The sequence below is a fragment of the Aedes aegypti genome, chromosome 2, assembly GCF_002204515.2.
Source record: "Aedes aegypti strain LVP_AGWG chromosome 2, AaegL5.0 Primary Assembly, whole genome shotgun sequence".
NCBI classification, from domain to species: domain Eukaryota; kingdom Metazoa; phylum Arthropoda; class Insecta; order Diptera; family Culicidae; genus Aedes; species Aedes aegypti.
The window spans coordinates 85047784-85071432 of record NC_035108.1 but is presented as its reverse complement, the minus strand read 5'-3'; the positions used below and the strand labels follow the sequence as shown (position 1 = coordinate 85071432).

At 37.5% G+C, this 23649-nt stretch overlaps 1 protein-coding gene across 8 annotated transcripts in view; it reads right to left on the bottom strand.

The window, feature by feature from the left end:
* LOC5568292 (2-oxoglutarate dehydrogenase, mitochondrial) overlaps nucleotides 1-23312 on the bottom strand; it is a 62709-nt gene extending 39397 nt beyond the window's left edge. For 5 of the 8 annotated variants that reach the window (XM_021841413.1, XM_021841415.1, XM_021841412.1 and 2 more), the window contains exon 1: nucleotides 9672-9840. The gene's annotated coding sequence lies outside the window, so the exon portion shown is untranslated. Of the gene's footprint in view, nucleotides 1-9671; nucleotides 9842-23216 lie in introns of those variants that run through there. The other 3 variants (XM_021841416.1, XM_021841417.1, XM_021841411.1) reach the window with 2 other exon arrangements.
* Nucleotides 23313-23649: the final 337 nt, after the last annotated feature.

The window sequence follows — 23649 nt, the reverse complement described above, 5'->3', positions numbered from 1 at the left end:
GGCCTCCGAAATAAAAACAAGACGCAAAAACATCCCTGAAAGAATTCTATCTTTCAAACGGGCAAAGCTTGACGTCAATGCTTCTGTCCATCTGAAAATATTTACGTCACGCTATATTTACCGAAGGTGTCGTGTTCCCTCTATTCCTCGGTCCGAAATATCGAGCAAGGGAATTTTCTATTGACGGTCAAGGCCTGAGATCTAATAACAAGCAAGTGTCAATGGATTAATATTTGAAACCTTAACTCGCTTTTAATCATATCGATTATTATCTAGTATACAAAGGCTAGGTACAACAGCTGACCGCAAAGTGGAGGGTGTTCTACCAGTAACGACTGTTGTCTCCCAGTTGAATATTTATGAGCGAAAACAAAGTTGCGCGAGACTGTTAGCTCGAGGGAAACGAGACTCAGTGCCAAGCAACTGTAGAATAATATCAGTCAATGCTACGTAAGTATGTATTTATAAACGTTGGCGAATCTACGTCAATTGGGGTAAAAGCCTATACTAATTTCTTAGGTCAACATTATTTTCCATGGGCATTTTTCAATCAAATTTCAAAATAGTAAGGTATATTTATTTGAGCCAATTCCAAATTGGTTCAGGACAGAAAATAGATCTCTTACCCTATATTGGTATGCTACGAACCTGCTCATAAACTAGACCTTGACATTGAAATTTCTATAATTACTAGTTAGTAGCTGCGTTGAACAATTTGCCTTGCACGCTTCCACTGAAATCTCTGGAATCCACTCCTGAACAAATGCACTGTTTAAACTACAAATTCACTGCGCCACGATAATTTGCGAACAAAGATATCCAGAGTCACGTTCCGTTCCAAATACTGCTGCAATGTCTTCTCTCGTACAGAAATGTCCACATGACTGTGATGGCGCAATTTTCTTCGTCTTCTTCTAGCGCCAACGTTAGATAGTGACTAATCCAATTCACTTGTGCAAACTGTTCGGCGCCCCATCACACCCGTTGATAGCAGTTATCAAGCAGTTGATGAAGGTTTCCACTTTGTGCTCAGTCATTGCTCAATTAGGATCTAACTAATGGCAAATATTATGGTGGTTACCTTTTACCGGATCAATTTCACGAAAGTTCAGGAACGATCGTCTGATCAGTTTAGCTGTATAATGAACACTAATCACTACTCGTTACACGAAATGGGATCTCCGTTTTTTGCTTCTCTATTCACAATTAACACTTAGGGGTAGACGGGGCATGATAAGCTTCAAAAATATATTGCCTTAACTTCAATTGCATGTTTACATTTCTATTTAGAGTTTAGAACACATTTTGTTACATTGCTTTTTTATTATTTGTTGAACGAGACACTCTATTCAATAGAGTTGTTTTTTGAAGTTCATAAAAATAATGTTTCAGATTGTCCAGAAAAGATTGTTGTTGGGACAGCAGCGATAGGTGTTCGGACCTCTTATAGCATGACTCGTGTTTGCATGGTGCATGAGTCAGCTTTATAGCTGTAATTTTATTATTTCGTTAATTAGTTTATAAATTCATGTTTGTGTTACGTCTTGCTACTCACATTTCTAGTCCTAGATGTGTTTTTCCACTGTCCAACAAGTTTAGCTATTATAAGTACAAATTTTAGCTGATAATTTAGCAAATAGTTTTAATTTAATTCAGTTTCACTTCCTAGCTTTAGTAGATTTTAATCTGTTTTGTGTGTGTCTATAGTTAAGTTCAATACAATCATCCAGCGTGACAGCTCCAGCAGAAGGCAATACATCCGCATGATTGAATCTTGCCTCTACTGTGGCCTCTTGCTGTGCGCTGAACGGGTGACCCTATCGCATCTGGGTGCTGGTTTATCATCGTTCGGAACAATTGTTCTATTACTTCATGAACAAAAATGTATCAGTAAATTCATAATAAAAAACATCACTTATCCGTAGTGAAATCATATACGAAATGCAAAATTTGGGACAGCGATACAATTTTCACAAAATATACGTACTAATGTTAATGTTTCAGTACAAAGTTGTGACTAGATGTCAATTGATTATCGTTCATCAGAGCTGCAAATAATTTGTTATAAATCTACAACAATCTCCTACCTTAAGAACAAAGGATACTCATCTTGCACAGATTACCCCTACCAAGATCTAATCAACTACAACCCTTAATTTTTGTCGAGCTTTTCAGCCGAAAATGTAATATTAGCCGGCTTTAAGAGTCAGTTCGGTTGTTACCAATCGATTCATTCACAGAACCAACCCATTGAAGAGTTAGGGTATCTGTTTCCCGTGCGTCTTTCTCATCCGTAAAACAACAACTGGCTTAAGTGCGGTGTGCGCATACGCATCAGCCGGTGACGCATCGCCGTCATGTGAGATGAATAGTACGCACGCTCCAACGGAAAGACGATGACGTCAGATGACAGCCTTCCGCGAAATTTCTGACATCACACGGTTAAATAGGTATTCGCGTGACTCGCTGGCGTTTACCTCGCACGCTATATCTGAACCAGAAGATTATAAAAATCGAATGTACATCAGATTTTTTCTCGCTAGAGATCAGTATTTGGTCTATATTTTCATAATCGGAAGGTTTTGAAATATTCTATCGGTGACATTTTTTCCATACATTTTGTATGGGCTGAAATGCGTTGAAAATAGAATTTTCATGGGTTTTAGTATGAAAAATAGCTTAAAAGTGGAAAAAATCAAAATTTCACCTTCCGATTATGAAAATATAACCCAAATACTGAACTCTAGCGAGAAAAACCCCGATGTACATTCGATTTTTATAATCGTCTTTTTCAGACATAGCGTGCCTCGTATCATCACTCCTCTCGCATATCTGTTCCGAAATTCGTATCCATATTCTACCAATAAGTACATAACCGGCGGTTGTATTGGTAAATTGTTACGAGTAGGTATTGTCTGAGGAGCGCACCGATATAGAAGTCGGGTGGTATTATAAGATACCGGGGCCAATCTGGTTTATTAGCACCAACCCGCAATGAACTGGTGAAGCACGTGATATCTACTACGCGCGGGTACGAAGCGTCGAGAAGTGATGGGGGGCGATAACAAGCATCACAAACAACCCGAAGCGGTATTTAACCTGAATTTACCAGTTATGGATAATGCGAAGCTGAACTGAATGGAACTGATTTGTTTGAGAAAATACTTGAAGATCGACTATGGCAAAACAAACTTTCAATTTTCAGTTTAATCATGCTTCCCATAAAAAGTAATTGAAGGTGTAGGATGTGCCGCAACCCTATTATCTGTGCAAGTGCATCCCCGCAGTGAGCGTTTATCAATTTACCTTCATCGATTGGATGGTTTATTGGCCGATAACATGACAAAATTGCCTAATGACGTACAGTCGTACTATCATGCAACACATACGTCAGCGATTTTCCCATGATAGATTGTCGCATTCTTTTGATAAGCCCATCCTGATCAACGATGTGCAATAGGGAATTGCGGAATCACTTATCTTTAGTATCAGTCAATCCCAAATTGATAGTACATGTACAATGAGGTAGCATTATTGCCAATGGTTTTACGTCGTCCGTTTCATAAAATGAGGAAGTGTTACATGATCAGTGATCGCTCCAACCAGCAAATTTTGAAGTTACGTCTGATGCAACTTGTGTAAGTTTTTAAGTCACTCATGATGAATGAGGGTTACTGGATAATATCCTTCAGCATTTTATAAAGGAACTCCTAGAAAACATCGGACAAAATCCCTTAAAAATCGCAGGAAGAATATCTGAAAAAATTGGTATAGGAATCTCTTAAAGATTTCTCTGTAGGAGTCACTGAAAGTATTCCAGACGAAATTTCCAGAGAAACCACTAGGATCATTCCCGAAGCTTTTCGTCGGTAAATCTGAGACGAAATTTTTGAAGCGTTATTTGAAAAGTCTCGTAACAGTCTCTGAGGTTTCACTGGAGCCTGCATAATTTTGCATCAGTATTCACTGTAAGCAAAATATGGACAAAGATTTATCAAAAAATCAAGAGTTTTTAGAGACTTGCATTAAAATGGAGACCCCGTTTCTAAAAAAAACTTATTCCAGATTACTTTCTCAAAATCAGCCTTCCTGTTTTTCAAATTTCTAAGAATTCAAAAAATCGCATTTGAAGATATGTGAATCCACTAGTGATCAAATGGTCGGCGTTAAGTCAGAGGGGACCAAGTACAAATCTTGGAAAATTGGATTATTCCCTCATTAGATGAGAAATTACCTTACCTCCGATTCACTTTGATCAGATTTTGAATATGCTGTATACTGCGAGAAATATGTAACAAATTTACTTTGGATGATCAATAAAAATCGATGAAAGGTGCAGTCAGAGTGGACTAAGTACTTATTACCATATCAACGAAAATGATCAGCGCGCTGAGAAATACGAGGAAATGAAAAACATTTCAAGAGATTTGTCAGATTTCTCGACATGGAATGATTCTTCTACTTATCCATCAATAGACATTTAAAAATATTTCTGAATTCGATGCATTTGATTTTGATTTTTGGTCATTTACCATATTTGGATGGGTGGTCAGAAATTGCAACAATTTCTGTGCAGACAGAGCGGACCAAGTGTTGAAAAGCAATATACTGATTGATTATCGCAGTTTTTGAGTTAATTTCAGGTGAAGATAAATCGAAGCCAAACTTCAAATTTTCAAGAGCATGGATCTGGAGAACCAAACATTCGTTTAAGCTGAAAACTTAATCGATTGGTCACTAGCTGGTGGTGACCAATCGATTAGGTTTCCAACTCAAACGGATGTTTGGTTCTCCAGATCCGTGCTCTTGAATATTTAAGCTTTGGCTTCGATTCATCTTCACCTTCAGAGTTCGATAGAAGTTTATGGTAGTTCTGTGGTGTATGTATAGAATGTGCTAGAACCCGCATATTGGACCAGTATATTTTGGTCGGTACTCAAAATTTTCACTTGGTCCACTCTGACTGAACACATATTTGAATATTTTTGGCCTTCAGTACTCTGACCCTGCAAAACCTTAACTTTCAAGCTGGCACTGGTTTGGGTATTGACGATATGGATTATTGAAGAATTTACGATACTGATGTTGAAAGGTCTTGATAATCTGTTTTTCATAGAGATATGCACCCAATTTGACCATGCAAGCATTGAATGATTGTTATTTTCCTAGAAATTGTTCAGTCAGAGTTAACCAAGTACACATAGTCCATCAGAAAATCGTTCTATCAGAGGTTTGGATTATGATTTTTCATGATAACCACTTCACATTATATTCTTTAAAAGTAACACAAAGATGTGTAGAAATATTGAACCAATTTTTTAACGAGTTCAAAAATTACAGAGCGTTAGACTTTAAATCCATTTTTCTCAAAGTACGAAAAATGTCACTTGGTCCACTCTGACTTAACGCCGACCAAATATTATTCATAAAATTCAATCACGTCTTTGGAAGTCGATAACATTTCAGATTCTCACTGAACAACTCAAGGAGCGTTTCGATAGCAGCTTAGCCGAATTTGGTTTTGGGGATTTCGACGCGAAAATCCGTTGCCATGAATTTCTGCCTCAAAGTATTTTCCCTGATTGTTATAGCAATTCCCTTAGAATTCCAGGTTCAATAAAATTCTCTGAGAATTCCAGGTTTTCCCAGGTAATAGACATCTTGCTAATGTACATCTCAAAATAAGAATCAGACTGGATTGAATCAAAATACAACATCATCGTCTTGCCAGACTTCTGTCACAGTTCTTCCCAGAGCAGGACAAATTTACCAAAGATCTTAGATTGAATGCCCCCTGAAGAACTACTCATTTTAATAGTTTGAACTAACGTAAGAACTACACGCCATTCCCAAGACGCGACGTGAGACAACTCATGTCGCTTCTTGTAAACTCTACTCTACTAAATCTACTTAGAATCTAGTCACCAAGTATTCATCCAGGACTCCGAAAACGAATGTCCAAAAAGTATACGCCAAATACATTCCCAGGACTTTGTTAGAGGTTTTTTGGGAATAAACCCGAAAAAAAATCATAAGATTCAAAGATCAAGGAGGAATCAGGTTTCTTTCAAGAGATATTTGCAAGGAGCTCTTCGAAAACCTTTTCAGGTATTCTTATCATTAAAGGAAACTATGAAGGATCACAGAATACAGATATTGGTCGAAAATTTTATCAAAATCGTACTGATAGCTTTGTAATCATCCCTCCAAAGCAGTGGTTTGAATGGAATGAATGAGGAATTTAGAATTGATGTTCGCTAAGAAATGTGCTAAAGATTGAGTCGAAATGTCTTTAAATTTTGCTATGAATATCTCCAGGAACGATCTGTGTTTCATTTACAACCTCGTACTGGAAAATATTTGAATAACTGGCTGGGAATCTCTAGTTGACAGAATGAAGAAGAACTCCAAATTAACACTACAAAAGTGTATCATCAACTTATTATTCGATAATAATGTTCTCGAGTGAGAATCCTAAAATGTATTCATGAATCAAGAAAAACGACACTTGTTTACAATGCTCATAAGACAAGATTGACGCGTCCTCCAACAGTCGAGAGCTAACCTAGCTATACCGCCTCATATGCAACACGGAAAGTTGGTCATCGTTTATTCATTTTACAAGGAAAGAACTTGGGATTAAACTCATAACCAAGCAGATATCAATGTTTCTACATAAGACATGTTTTCAGAAATCAGGTTTATCGCCGGCATCTGATGGCCATGGTTATCCTTACATTAGTTTATCCATCGAATACATCTTGAAGAATTGTTTTCGATCAATGTTTGAAAAAGATACAAAGGTTCTAAGTTGACCAAATCATGGCATATGCAACCCTCAGAGTACAACTCGTGTGAATTATGCCCAATTTTGCCAAAACTCGGAACTGGATTCTATCAGAATCAGAATTACATATTTGATATTCTTGCCCAGGATCATGTGAGAGGCATATCCAGGATTCACTTGATATCTTGCCCAGTTTTGCGAGAAACCTTGCAGTTTATGTGAGAACTGTACCTAGAATTCAATCAAAGACTCATTTACAAATTCTGTTCTGAAATGCTATGGAAATGTTACCTAGGATTAAACAAAAATCATGCTGATGATTCTGTCTGACATTCACCTAGAATAATGTGAAAACCATTTATTTGCCGGAATTATGTAGTGGAATCTTGTATGAGTTCTTTAAAATCCTTTTCACCAAAATGTGAGATTGATAAGTTGGTAGGACAGTCAACGGGCCATGTATGAGAAAAGGCTTCGAACGAAGAAAATGGGAATTTTGGATCTTTCAACTAGTCACCCTTAACTCCCATGCCAAGGAACATTTTATGCATCCGGCGAACGGTTTTTAAGTATAAGACTATCTGTAAAGTATACATACTGATATTCTTAAACCAAGTTTTAAATAATAATAGTTCATCCAGGAATGATTTTTGACATTCGTTCATATCTTCTTCTTCTTGGCATTACGTCCCCACTGGGAGAAATCCTGTTTCGCTGCTTCTCAGCTTATTGTGTTCTTATGAGCACTTCCACAGTTATTAATAACTGTTAACTGTTGACTGAGTGCTTTTCGTTCATATCAAACAATTGAATAGTTATTCTAAACTAATGAAGAAATCAAGCTGCTTCCTCAGCTCAGACCAACTCTGATGTTGGCCTAGGAACCCAAAATTTTTAGCATCCGAAAGGGCTCCCTAGAGAAGCTAGTGAGAAACTTGTTTTACAAAATTTGAATGTCTTCAGAAAGTTTTGATAAGTCAATGAGCTTTGAAGGTTCCTTAAAGCTCGAAAGTTGGACTCCAGAGTGCAATGTTCCAAATTCAAAAGTCTTGAGAGGCGAGTTCTAACGAGTTGAAAACGATGTTGGAACGATCCTTAAACATTCAGAGAACATGATGTTTCATTACGTTTATGTTAGCATAATGTTTTTTTTTTGTGAAAATACGATTTTCCTTTGAGGAGTTCAATAGCTTAATAATTCTTTCGATTTTTGTTTTTGAAGTTTTTAAGTTTGATTTCCATGACATCTTTACCTTGAACATCAAATTTAACTATAGAGTAGTTCAAATATTCAAGCTTTTGCTTTTAAAATTGAATCAGAACGAACATTCAACCATAATAAGGTTCGACAATGCTTATGATTATATCCGCAACTGAACTAACAATCAATAGGTCACCGTTTGATATTTGGAACGTCCGGCATTGAAGAGGGACAAATTAATTCAAAAATTGCAAGCCGTGCAGCAGACTCGAGTTCCCAAAGCGAAGAAGCATCATAAATGTAAACTATTTTCATCCACAAGATCGTACCCATGATCGATTACCCTGCACAACAGCAGAACCAGTTTGAACCGGCTTAAATCACCAACAACACGGAACAAACTGCAAGTTTAAAATAACAATCCTACCGAGAGCCGAGCCGCGACACGGCAACTGACCGTCAAATCGAAAGTTGCCGACCTTGTTCCAATAACAGGTTTTGGCAACGTCCCAAAACTGATCGCTAGATTCGGCTTGATCGCGGGTCACTCGGCCGAAAGGAGGCACGATCTTGTTGGTAACATTTCTAGAAGTCATTTCCTTCCTTACGTCGTGTGCTTTCCCCGCCAATTTCGATGACGAAGCACAGCCTGGTGACGCATAAATGATGTCATACTATGAACTGGGGACAGGGGAATACGCACCGGCTGCGCCAGTTACTGTAGCAATGCGACTTCATGCGATCGTAATCAGCTGACGAGACTGTGAAGAAATGAGCTCATGAAATGAATGGGTTCACATCAACCGAGATTCACGTTTGTTTACATAACCCGAATGTAAGTGGTTTTGCTTCAACAATTGCTCGTAGTTACCTATAGAAGCCATTGACGCTGACCGAACACTTGAGATATACAAGAGCGAAAAGACGCTATTTTTAAAACGTCTCGAGACGAAAAATGCGCAGAAATACTCGGCCCATTAGCAAATGACTCGAAAAAGTATTGAGAAAATACTGAGACTCGACCAATGCACAGTAGGGCGATACAAATTACAAATAAGTTTAAAAATTCCATATCTTATACCTGGAGGAATCGGTGAAATAATTAGAGGAAAATTATTTGGAATTATTTGGAATTGCGCGAGAGTATCTGCAAGTTTTCTCTGGAGCTTCTAGAAAATTTTCAATCATAATTTCAAAAAAGGTTGAGTAATTTAATAAAACCAAAATGGCCAAAAAATATGAAGAATTATATTTTCATCATACAGATTGTAAGGAAGATACGGCAGACGGATTCTTTTTTTTTTAAACCACCCTAATGCACAGGCCCTGGCAGCAACTAACTTCGGCTAAAATCGCGTTCGACCTTGATCCGTTGTTGACGATTAATTTTGACTCCGCTAGAAAACCCCGCCGCATTAAAGGTCAAGGTTTTCTCGTCGAAGAGATATCCATACCGGATATTCACCAGAAACTGTAGTCACAATTACTGAGTTTGTTTCCGGACACGGTCAACTGTGAAGAAAGTAGTTACATAATAGTGTTCTTCAATCTTCTCAATGAAGATTCGACAGATTTTCTCAAGATCAATACGAACTGGAACTCTCAACGGCACTACACATTCACGAAACCTTCATGCAACAACTAGATTGACGATATTCGCACTCGCACATTGGGAACACGCACCTTCTTATCTCGCTGCGGTCGAATCCTTGATAGCGCTCGGAGGTAACCGCGAAAAATTCCGCTCTATGCCAATCGGTTCCGGTCCGATGGGCACTGTCTCGGGGTCTGGTCTGTTTTGTGTGCTTGCGCGGCGATAATCGGAGAGCGACTGACTGAGCAATCGCCAACCACTACTGACTGACTGCCTACGCCAAGGTAAATGGGGCCGGTGTTGGGGAGGCCTGCTCAACACATCGGCATAAAAACGGCGCATCACTGTGTGCAGTTTGCTTTGTACATCAGAGGAGAATCATTAGACGTACAGTATTGGACAATGCGTTTGCATCTTTTATGTTTTTCCATACAAAATGATCAACTTTAGGGGATTAGACCTGAGCCTTGTTCAAGAACCGAATTGAATTAAAGTTTCACAGTTCTTAAGAAATTTTTTGGATAAAAATCAATAATTGCCATAACTTAAAAAAGGTGAAGGAATAGCGTCAGCAAAGTTGTGGATTTAGAAGAGATAAACAAGTTTGCTAAAGACATTTTCATGTCATGTTTCAATACATGTACACATAATTATTTGTAATCTTTCGTCAAAAAATACACATTAGACAAATCGTTATTACGCGTATGTTGATCACAACTGTAAAGCCATCTTCAGTGTCGTGTACCAGACTCGACTTCAGTAGGGGGAGATCCCCCAGTACCGGACACTTAAGCCACTAAATTCATAATTCGAAAACTATTGATTTTATGGGCTCGTGTTACCCATTTATGATAAATATTATCATTTTTATAGTGTACAAAAATAAATTTGAAAATATAAATATGAATTTCGACATCGCATTTTGATGATGTATTTTAGTACCAAATTGATCGTTCTTGAAAGGTGGCACCCAATACCGGACACAATCTGGAAATGCCTCAAAATCCGTAAATTTGAACATCATTGAATGTTTTTATTATAGGAATAGTATATAATTGCCAATTCAATGCATTTGCAACATTTAAAAGAATAATTTAAGTTTTGCTTAGTTTGCAAGATGACTATCAAAAACCTCTTCCATATATGATGAAAAATAGCACATTATACGATGTTGTTCTGAATGTTCATTCTTCTTAATTTTATTGCATGTTTGATACCATGATCGACGGAACCCATGAAAAATGAAAGTATTTTGAGACACTGACGCAATAATTACAAAGATATCATATAACAAATCAAGCTGTCCGAAACTGAGGGACAGGAGGTGCTTAACGAAAATTGTAATTTGTCCATATTTAGTTCAATTATGGTGCAAAATACATTCATACTATCAAATAAGGATTATGTTCGATCATGCTTGCGTGATCCAAAGTATTTTTTTCATATTCAAAATAATTACTAAATAGGCTCAAAATTAAGAGAATACGTCAATTTTTTAAAGATTTTCAAACTTTTCTACTTTTTTAAAAAGGCATGCCTATTTCAAGGATGTGTTATTCTACGCAAACATTAGTCTACATAATAGCTTTCTTTTCTACTAATACACCATCTTGATTGGACCATGATTTCTCAATGTTTCGACTTTGTCCGGTATTGGGTGCTGTCCGGCACTGGGGGATCTCCCCCTACAGTTTAGAAGTCGAGTCTAGAACACGAAACTGAAGACGGGCTTACAGTTCAGGTCGAGATACGCGTTCCTGTCAAAGGGTACAAACTCTAGTCGAATTTAATGGTATAGTACTAAATTCTATTTTCATTTACTTAACCGGGATCTAACCTACCAAAATTAAACCAATGCAAATGTATTGTCCAATACTGTACCTAAACCGGGTATTATTACGTTAGGCGGTTTGCGCATTGGTGTACGTGGGACGGTATCACCTAAAAATTGGTTTAAAAAGATTTCGGGAAGGAACACCGAACGGAGAATTTTGCACAAATGCTATTGAAGGAGGAAACGACGCCGACGTCAGAAAAGGTGATAGACACCAGTGCAGTGGCACCACATGTGAACGTGGGTAGGTATCCGCACATTGAATGGCATGAATGCGAAATGATGGAGCATCGCCTGTTCGGGGCGATAAAGATGTTATTTTGCACGCGTAGTTTATATGCGCATCAGAATTTTGGCAGCGCTAATTTTTGGTCAATCAATATCGGCAGTTAACGCGGACGGTCACAAGCTCCATTAACATTCAATTGTGGATAACAGTTAGCGCAGAGGAGGTTTTATTAGAAAAGATGGTGTGGTAAATGTTTGTTCAACAAACTAGAGTAGTTTTTGAATAGCGATCTTGTTTTTCCACTCATAATTAATGGATATCGTTAAAAAGAATTTTAGAACAAATCAGCAAAACTCGTGGAGGAATTTATAAATTCCTGCAAGGTTGGGAACAATTTCTAGTGGTATACTTGAAACAATTCTTAGATATTACAGGACTACATGAGTTCAACATTTCTTAGCGTAAAACTTAAGTCCGCGGCTACAAAAGAAAGCCATGCTGAAGGTGTCTGGGTTCGATTGTAGGTCGAATCATAGGATCTTTTCCTCGACTTTTCCGTGCCTACCACACATTATACGAATTCGAAAATGCCATATTTAGCAAAGAATGTTCTTACTTACTAACTGTGAAGGTGCTCTTAGGACACTCAGCTAAGAAGCACATTCTACTGTGGGGAGGTAATGTCAAAAAAGAGTTCGACCACTCCTTTCAAAGTTCTGCCAGCAATTTCTTAAGGAGTATCGCTAGAAATCAGTGTATTCTTCAAATAACAAGAACAGTATTTTTCGTACTATTCGGCAATTACGCCAGAAATACGAATTCCGAACATGCAGGGCTGGTAGCGGCCAGACAGCATTATAATAGTGACTTAGTAACTAAAATAATCAAAATAGTGACTTTAATATAACAAACAATATTAGTCCAAAAATATGCCTAGGACTGAAAATACGTTGCTTATATTGATGAATTTGTACCAATCTACAAATTATTAGAAACTTAAGTTATTCTTTTCAGACCAAAGACTCAATTGCTTTGAATACACTATTTTTTTACGAGTTTTTTCGTTTTTTTTTTAACAATGCGGGTTTCAACGTATTTTTTACGAGGTAAGGACCACTTTTTGGATTGCATTTGGGATTATGGAACCCAAATGCAATCCAAAAAGTGGTCCTTACGTCGTAAAAATTACGTTAAAACCCGAATTGTTTAAAAAAACGAAAAAACTCGTAAAAAAATCAGCGTATTCAAAGCAATCGAGTCTTTAGTCTGAAAAAAAAAATAACTTAGCTGTGCAAAATTTTAGCTAGTTAAAAGTTATATAGGTTATATGGATTTATATGGGATTTACTATGGAAAAAACTTACTTTTGCAATAAAAAAATCGTTAAAGATCACTCATTTACCTACACGCAAAAAAATTGTGCGGTAAAAACTACCATTTTAGGGGGTTAACTTAAGCGCTCGCACCGGCAATTTTCAGCAGACCAGAAATGCGCTTGATTTTACCATGTCTGTAGTTGGAATCAGATTGTTGTAAATTAGTTCTGTCAAATGTACCAGTAATGCGATGGGGTGTACCGTAAACATAGTAAATTGGACTGAATTTCCATGGTAGTTTTAAGAATGGGCGTAGTCAGTTAAAATAGTTATTTTTACCATAGAACTTTTTCCCGTGTATATAAAAATCTAAAAGTAAACCTGGATAGGGGTCATACATTAAGACTACAATGAACGACGCCATAGGAATTTTACGTTAAAGAGCATTGCTGAAGACCACGAAGCAATTCGACATTTGCGACAGTTTTGCGATGAGAACCGATTTGCAAGGTGACGTTGTTAACATGTAAAGCAGGGTTTCCCAAGCGGTCACCTAGGAGCCGTGATGACCTCTCATATCGACTGCGAAAGTTTAACTTTGAACTACTAGAATATTGTAATAACATTATCAGCAGATATCGTACCACAGATGTTTAACAGATTTCCTCATCACCTAGAAGAACACCTGGAGAGATCTTCTGCAGATATTTGTAGTAATGACTCTCAGTACATTTCCGGTGAAATTTTTGACGGAATGTTAAAAAAGCTTCTCGGAGAGTTCTTGCTGAGATTTTTATGAGTTCTTTTCAAGGCTCAAGGAAAAGAACATAGGAAAAAAAATCATAGGAAAACTTAGGAAGTTTAGAATATTCAACAGTGACGCTAAAATATAAAGATCGAACAAAACCTCAAAAGTATCCCAAATTGATTGGAAAGATTAATTTATCAATTTTTCTTGTTGCTCAAAGTAATCTTTATGGAAATACATAAACATAAAATTTCGATCTTTTGATGAGTTTGTAGCAGTTTCATTTTTCAGATTCTGCATGAAATACAAATAAACTGATTGACTCAAAATTGTAGAATAGGATGAAATTATGTGTATTATTGAAATTTTCACCTCTCGAGGCCAAAAGGAACAACCGAACTATTTTCCTTTTGAAAGATTCCATTTGGATTATTTGTCGTCTTAACCATTTCCAAGAGTTTTTGAAATTTTCGAAACTTTCAAAAAAAAGGGCTACTAACGTCAAATTAAAGGACAGGGATGTACTTTGCAAATATAACCTGTTAAAATGAAATTGGTTGACATTTCGTTGAGATACAGTTGTTTGAAGTGAGTAAGATTTACTGCATACTGTTGAAAAATACATAGTCGTGTTTATTTGTACTATGCCAAAAAATAGTACCCTTAATCGTCAAATCTGTTAATGTACTGAATTATAGTTGAAATTATTTTAGCTTGACAACACTTAGTGACAGCTACTTCAGTATAACGAATAGTGGAGTCAACTAATGGTTTATGTTTCATTAGACTATGTCCTTAGTTCGTTGGTCACATTGATCGTTGCAAATTTTCAACAGAGCTGATGTTATTCAAACTAGAATCACCGCTTAATTATTTTTATGTATGCCATAAATAGAGCAAATTATTGAGCTGCTTATTTCAAAAGGTATTCGAGAGAAGATAAATGTTCCATCATCCAATACGAGAAATCCAAATTTTATTAAAGACAAGTTCTACAACAATCATGTTACACCATGTTAAAAATAACTATGTTAGAAAGCATCAGAAGTTGCTAATTCTTTCAAAAATTTACAAAATTTCTTGAACAAATATTTTGATACTGCTCTGTTGTTTTGGGGATTAGGAATCATTTACATAATGAAGCTTGGAATAACTTTAATAAAAAAAAAAGTTAGTCTCGGTATGTTTGGCCAAAGAAGTTAAAAAAAGAAACTTTTGTAGAAGTGCATTAAAATAAGAGACTTTTTAGTGACTTCCTTAAAAAAAGTGTTTCGCTACCAGCCTTGCCATAGTAAATTCCATACTTACAACCTTTGAACGGCTGGCGTCAAATCGTAGTTGGAGCTCAAATTACATCCATATAATTAACAAGAGCTTCAACTTATATTTTGCATATAAGCGTGTCCCAGCTAACCCGGAGCAAGAAGGAAGGGCTGTTTCCTGTTTGTAACTTCCTGAATACCGTCAACGTACCAGTATCCGCTCATGTTCCAGTAGCCCGCTCACGAGTTCAAAAAGTAAGGTAATTTGAGTAAATACACAAAAAAATGTCCACAGTATGATTCTATTCGTCGATTTGAATTGTATAGCGGCTAAAGTTTTCAAATTTACGTTGTGTAAACTTATCTTTTTTCAGTGTAAGCGGGCTACTGGAACACGAGCGGAAACTGGTGCACTGATGGTATGAACCAAATGAATCTTTATTCTCCGTGGCCTGTTTAAGACATAAGTAAGTTACAATGAAAATCGATTGAAAGTTCATTATGTTAAAAAAAATGTGTGTTGACAAATAATAATCAAACCAGGTCCGTCCCACTTGACTTCAGAGTGGGTACCACTAGTAATCCTTTATAAGAGAGATTAGCGGAAGCTGACATTTCTGTCAAAGTGTGAGCCAATCGAGCAGCGAGAGCTGTCAAAGCGTGAGCCAAACGAACATGCTTTATGTTTGTTTTGAACTTTTTTTTGAGGAGTAATGTAATCCGCTTGAAATTATTTTGGTAAAAGTTGTTTTGCATAGAGCATAAAATATGAAACATTTTCCTTTTTTGAATTTTTGTCAATGCCATATTAAGTTGTTGATTTTTTCTGCTGTTTATAAGTTTGGAACTGTAGCTCAAAGATCTATAACGAAACAAAATACACTTTTTAGCAATGATGAAATCATGTTCGTGTTACAATATTTCTCTCGACGCCGAGCAAACTCCGCACTGCTGGTCTGTTGCCAAATCATTCCATTTTACTTCCGCGTATCTCTCTATAAAGGATCACTAGGTACCACTTATAGTACTGCATTTGATCCCTTGGTATTGCAAAAGGTACCCAAGTTTGACAGATTGTAGTACACTTTTCACGGCATTCTAGATTTCGCTCTATTACCTTATGTGCCATAAAATTTTGGGCAACTGCATGGGACATGAAGGTCTTTATTTCGTCTTTGATAAAACCGTGATCTATTCTGCCCCATGTTTTTTGCACGAGGCAAGGAGTGGCAGCGTTTACTTTTCTCTAGCCAAAAATGCAACACTCATTTTGTTTTTCTACTTAATTAGGCTTAATGTACAGGAATCCAACGAGGCTATCGAATTGATTTATTTTGCAGTCTACAAGCTTTTTACTATAAAAAAAACTATGTTTTATTTGCGAAAAAATCCTAAAAATCGATATACATTTTTGTACAGCTATGTTCCGTTTTTATCGGCAATATTCAGTCGACAAAAACGGAATAATTTTCTTAGACAAAATATATTACAAATTCGAAAGGAAAACATCAGTTTTGTCAGAATAATACACATTTTCATCATATAAATGTACAGTACTAATGTTTAGGAGCTTCTTCTTATTCTTCTTCGTGGCATTACTTTCCATCTGAGAAGGAGGTTTCTTCCTAGCTTAGTTATTATAAGCACTTCCGCAGTTAATAACTGAGAGCTATTATGCCAAGGTAAGTTTTATGTATTTTTCGATTACATCCGATTAGCAATTAAATGTGAGGTTGTACTGCGAAAGTTTTGCAAACTCAAATGAATATTTACACTTCATGTGCTTTGTATTGTTAAAATTTCATTAGTAAAATGATTGTGGTGACTTTTCTCATCACTACCAACTGCGACTGGGATGCACTAATCATCTTTCTAGGACAGCGTCACCTTCACATTTTAGCTTTGCGTTAGACCAGTGTTGACCAGACTCATTTCCCCGAAATTCGAATTGTGAAGCCATGAACTGTTATAACTGTGCGTTGTATTCCTGAGATGGAGGGGGAGGTGGTTGGGCTTGAGTGTTGCACATGGGATCCGACAGTTTCGATCTCGGTGGGCCGCAATTCAAGTTTCGGTGAAATGATTCGCACTCACTCACTCACTCATTTCATTTCACCGAAACTTGAATTGTGGCTCTCCGGGATCAAAATTGATCGATTTTGTGTGCAGTACTCAAGCTTAACCATCTGCTTTTCTATCTTAGGAGGATAGAGCATGGCTGTAGTAGTTCGTGGCTTCGTAGTTCGAACAATGTTATTTTCGGGGAAATGAGTCTGAACAACACTGCGTTAGACCACGAATAGGCTAATCCTAGACTAAACTAAAGCTCTAGTTTTTTGTTTAGAAAACACAAAAGTGTACAAACTCCAGAACAAACCAAAATAGAACTTTTTAGTTGGAAACGCTTTTGTTAAGTTTTATTGTTAAGTGTACCGTAATTACGGGTGAAACTTGTATGATATGTTTTCTATAATGTTGGGTTTTTCTCAGACGAATGTCCTGAAACTTCACAAAAAGAAGCATTTCAATACGACTCATATTGTGGCAAAATTTGAGCTGAGTAGCTTTTGAAAATCCTCCCTACCTAAGTGAATCAAAAATGCCAAGAATACGATCCGGCCCCCTAGGTAGGCACTTTCCAAATGAATTCCCTAATATCAAACAGAAATTCAAATATTTCAACAAAATGAACTATTTGATACGCATTTGGATGATGAAATCAGTTTTAGGAATGTATTTGAAGCATCCACACAAACTTTGACACCATGTTTAAATTCTTGCTTAGAACTAGAAGTAGGGGAGGTGTTCCAGTTTTGGCCACCCTAAGGAAAAATATTGTTTATACATAAATCAAACGACCTTTCGTTATTGTCAATACATTAAACGAAAGCTTTTAATCCATGCTCAGCAGGGAACATATAAAAACATTGTTTTTGTATTAAAAATGGGGGTGGCGAATACTGGACCACTTGCACCAGTATTCGCCACGATTTTAATTTCGGTTCCTGAGTTCGCCACCTCCATGGTGTTCCTGATTCGCCACCCTCCATAAGAACAACATTCTATGTGGGAATAACCAGTACCAAATTGTCCGCCATTCCAGTCCTTTTTTCTCTTCCTCGATGCAAACCTATTGTGGTAGTTTTGTATATTATATACATAGCAGGCCGTGAAATTGACCGTAAGCATTATTATTTAAGTTGTCAACGGAGAAACATCACATTGGCGACGAGTGAACCCAACGTCTGCGATGGCCATCAAACTTGAATTACAAATTGAAGAAGTATTCCGAAAGAACAGCAGCAGCTTGAAGCATTTCTCCTTATTATCAGAAATCAATCCCTTGTCAACAGAATAGCTACAATACCCGTAGTCAGGAATGTGACGCTCGTTTAATACGCAAAAAGATTGACATAAATGTAAGTGAGGTCTCAATGAAATACTGCCTTAGCGGCGGATTCGATCCGTCGGGTCAGGCTGTTTAGAAAGTTCACCTTGAAAGGGAACTTGTGGAAATGGAATTGCTCGCCTTAGAAGGGAGCAGCCGTAGCGACAGTTTCGAGCTGTCGGCTCCGGTAGAAAAAGTAACCGAATGCTCGCCTTAGAAGGGAGCGACCGTAACCACGGATACGATCCGTTGGGTTCAGCCAAATGCTCGCCTTAGAAGGGAGCTGCCGCAGCGACAGTTTCGAACTGTCGGGTCCGGCTGAAAAGAAGTGCAAGCATCCGTAGCGACAGATACGATCCGTTGGGTCCGGCGGAAACTAAAATGCTCGCCTTAGAAGGGAGCAGCAAGAGTGACAGTTTCGAACTGTCGGATCTGGCAGCAATAAAATAATACGGAGCAGTTGCAACATGTTTGATCTGCAAGGTTCAGCAAAATGAACAAAGAAATGTGACAGCAGTAAAAAGTTATAGTAACGGAAATGATCAGATCTATTAAAAAAGATGAAATTCGTGCTTGTATCGGTAATTTGCAGAAGGAAAGAATTCATGAGATAAAAAAACATAATTAATGTAGCCTTCGGATTCTATCAAAATTTATAAAACTATAAACGCAAGTACGTGCATTTTCTGTTGAAGAAAAGGAGATGTGGTAGTTTTGTATATTATATACATAGCAGGCCGTGATATTGACCGTAAGCATTATTATTTAAGTTGTCAACGGAGAAACATCACACCTATTAAATGGAGATTCCGAAACTTTCAATAAATAGCTAAGTTTTGTTGGACCTCATTCTCTACCCATTTGAGTCGGACCTAATCAATGGCTGTTTGCTATAATCTGTGAAATGCTATGGGGTCATCCAAAAAAGATGTCCATCATTTGGAGGAGGGGGGGGTCTACGAAAGTGTGACAGGGCATGCACTAGGTATTGGAAAAAGCGTGACAGAGGGGGGAGAGGGGGTCTAGAAATCCCGAAAAACGATGGACGTCATATTTGAATCTTCCCTATCAAGTTAGTGAGATATTGCGCAGTTTCCACCTTCCCACATAAGGGGCGGTCCATTAATTACGTAAGACAAATTTCGGGGTTTTTCAACCCCCCCTTCCCCCATGGTAAGATTTTTTGTATGAAAATCAAAAATAAATTGTATGGCGCGTAAGAAATCTCAGACCCCCCCCCCCTTAATTGACAGCCCCTAAGTGCGAGCGGGTTCAAAAGTGCGGAAACGTCAAACGTATTGTTTTGGCCATTGGCGGGCAAGAAAAGGCAGCGAATCGGTTTCGCGCCAATGAAAATTCTGGAAAAACATTTAAAAAGGGCCCAAGAGGTCTTAAGCCTTTTTTAGGACACATTGCTGTTGAGCCCTTTTTAGCACGCCCACGCAAACTAACACCACTTTCCAAAATATTGATGTTAGCTATTCCTGATAGTGGTATTGGTGAGCGTGATCTAGTTGAATTGGGCTCAACAGCGTTTTGCAAAGCCAATGTTTACCAAAGTCGATGCTTACTTGGGTAAGCACCCACACTGACATAATGTCGAAAATTAAATCCTGAGGCTTTTGATAAAAATTTGAATTGCTTCAAAGTAAGTCTTTAGGCTATATCGTTATATTCTGAGCATTAAAAATAATGAACAATTTCAATTTTTTTGTGTTGATAAAAACGGAATAATTTGTTGATGAAATCGGAACGAGACAAAAGCGGAACATACCTGTAGCTCCCAAATCGCTTCAATGATACGTGTTACGTGAAGCGACTTTCTATGAATAATAAAATATTTTTCAAAAACGTTCAGAACGAGAGGTCCTCTTGCCCCGTATCGATTCACAAGGGACAAGGAAACGTAAATTATTTAGCAGCTCTTAAGAAAAAACATGTTGCTCATCTGGAAAAATGATTCATGTCTTCAAAAAATGTATATTGAAAAACAATCAATTGACAAAGAAAGCTTTCAGTTGCTGTAAAAGTTCTCATAAGCACACTAAACTTAAAAGTAAGCTCTGAGAGAGTCAAAGGAAAATAGAAAAACGATACAGTGTGTGCCTAGAAGGTTGTGCATTGAAACTATTATTCTTTATTTTGCTACAAGGCGATTATGATGTAGCCTTCGACCTAAATGTATGTCAATCAACTTCTGGAAAAGCAATCATGAAAAAACTTTCGGACGAATTTACCTTCTTGCTAAAACATAATTGAAGATTGTCGAAATGAATGTGCTAAGATTTCCAACAGACGTTATTGCGTTGAGCAACTTGCCGTGAAAATGTCATCAATTATTCGATAAATTTGTCACTGACCTAATCCGTCTGGAATCTAAAAAATATCATCAATTATGTTTCAATGATATAAGCATTGAGTGAAATGGAATCCACAAGAGACATTTTTCGAGCTCACATCAGAAGATCAGGAAAAGTCAGTCGCAGAATCTCTGTAATATGGTAAAGTATCTATGATTGAATTCTTCCCAAAACTCAAAACATTGCAAGGATCTTCTTTGAAACTTGTCAGGAAACAATTGGAGTATGTGAGAAATATGCAAAAGCTTTAGCATCAACATTTTAAGTCTGAGATTGGTCTTATTGTTATGGCCTTCTGCTTAGCGGTAACCAATAAATCACTAGCCCAAGAATCCGCAATAGACTTCGCCAGAAATCCACGAATGATCACAGAAGCTTGGAGGCAACCCGCGAAAATTTTGGACAGAAGTACAAAACAATCTAGGAAATAGGATAACGGACCCCCTAAGGAAGTGATTTTAGTTATTTGTCCCAATTAATGAATTGCACAGCGTAACAAAGTCAACTAACATGCCAAAATGTAGAGAAAAACTTCCTCTACGAGATAAAAATGCCCAATGTAGGATCCAAAAACCATCGAAAATAATTGAATTATGAGGCACTGTTTTTCATTATTTTGGACACACCAATATATTTTGGACCCTCAAAGTATATATTTTGGACCCCTGGCATTTTTTATCATTTGGCGACAAAGTCCATGATACTGGTTGTATAATATGCTTGCCCATATTCTGATAACTCGATTGACAATGGAAAACCGAAGAAATTCTACGCTTTTAGTCCAGAAATTTGAAAAAAGTTTTTGTTTACATTTGAAAATTTCTGACGGTTTCAATTTCTGTGTGTAACGTGTTCTACCGGTTGCATGGATGAACCGATTAAACTAAACTAATTTCAGATAAAATAAACACATTTTCTTTGTACAAACGGTTGATGTAAGTGCGGATTAGTCCTATCTTTCCAAATGTCATGCAAATTGAGTTGGTCTTTCGATTTAAACTGGAAAATTTGCAGAGAAATGGCCCAGGGGGTCCAAAATATATAAGGGGTCTAAAACATATTGGTTACCCTAATACTTAAAGTATTTGATCATTTTTATAATTATTATAGGAATTAATTCATTACTACGTATAAAATGTATAAATCTATGGAAAAACACAATCAAGTAAGAATATAACAAATAAAGTCAGTGATTGATAGCATCGTACATGATGAATACATAATTCCGTAGCTTAAGTCAAAACGTTATCACAAATGTTAAGGTCAATGGTAAAACAGGCAACGCGCATGATAGAAAAGGGGCACGACTTGGGCGTGATCACGCGTCTAGACTTTTAAAAGTATATAGGTATGTACACACAAATACATAGCAGTGCCTGGACGAAGTCCACTTACATCGCTGATAAGAATAGTGTTTACATTTTAGAATGTTGCCCAACATTATGAAATTCTGGTGAATCGTTTTGGAATTTGATTGTATGATCTGTGGCACGCATGCAATTTATGCAATAAACTGACTTAATAGATAATTAATCAGACAGAATGCAAGTTAATACAATGTAATAGAGAAACTGTTTAACAGTTGGCATTTGTTTTGACCGCTTTTTGCGTTTCATTTCCCACCGTGGTGTTTTTATCGAAATGCAAAATAACACATAACCTCACTTCTCCGACTAATCCAATCAAAGCAAACTACGGGATTCCATCACACGAGACGTTGCTGCCTGAGGACCTTCCTTCGAGGCTTGCTACGTGTAAACAATTTTACGTTTTACTCTAATGTGGGAATTCGATTTAAGTGCCCAAATATGTAATCCGCCTAAGCCGGCCATATCGGGAAAAGAAAAATCGACGTCGCAATCTCCAGGTTGACACATGTACAAAATACCTTTTCCTTTCACTTTTCCGCTGCGAACGTCATCCTGCACTAAAGATTTTCTCCGCTTGGAAACAAATTATGTACTAAAACTTACGATTTCAAACAGTTTCCCGGAATACGTCGCGAAAATTTTTCCAACCTTGTTGAATAACCAGGGCACTGTTCTAGAGAGATCCACTTACGCGATACTTTTTTCCCGACTGCACGTGAAAATCAATATTGCATCAAGAGTGTCGTCCCACAGCTGCTTTACCGCCAGTTGCAACCCTCTCGCCACTTGTCCCACAAACCGTTACATAATCCTTGAGCGAGAGAGTGCAAAAAAACGGGACCAGCCTATAGACGCTTCCAAGGTCAGGGTTTTCTGCGTCTATTCTGGCAGCCCCAGAACCTCTTACTTCTAGCGCCAAAGGATAATGAATCGTACAACTCAACCGACAGATTCCAGCTTTGGCCACTTCCGAAACACTCACAAAACCGGATCACACTATGCACTATTCGAATGATGTACAGAAGTTTCCCGGATAGGATCCACCGGAAATTTAAATCCAGTTATGTTGCACAAGAGGCTGCACACGGTTGCACCACCCAGAAGATTGAAAAAAATCCTATTTTTACCTCGAGATCAACACAAGCACCTCACTCTTCAATGACGACTGACTAATGAATGGAATCGAATGACAGGAACGAAAAGGAAAAGCTGCGCGCTTGAGCGGGCGGTCTTGTGACAGCCGGAGTTCACGAAAGCCAAACGCAAAGCAAAATGTCAGAAATATCGACGACGAGGGGTGTCAACGCACGGAAAACATATTGTGCTCTGCAAGATAAATCCACGTAATGCGATTATCTGAAAATGTCGATATATTGCGGCGCTCATTTTAAATCCACATCCAGCGGCGGCGGTAGCGCGCAGAAGATATGCGCGCAATTCAATCGCAACCTCAAAATTCAAGTAGGCTTGGATTTTTTCATTCTTCAAGGACGCAAATGTTTCAAGTTTACTAAATCTGAAACATTTGGTGATTTTCATTATCACTGCGACGGTATATCG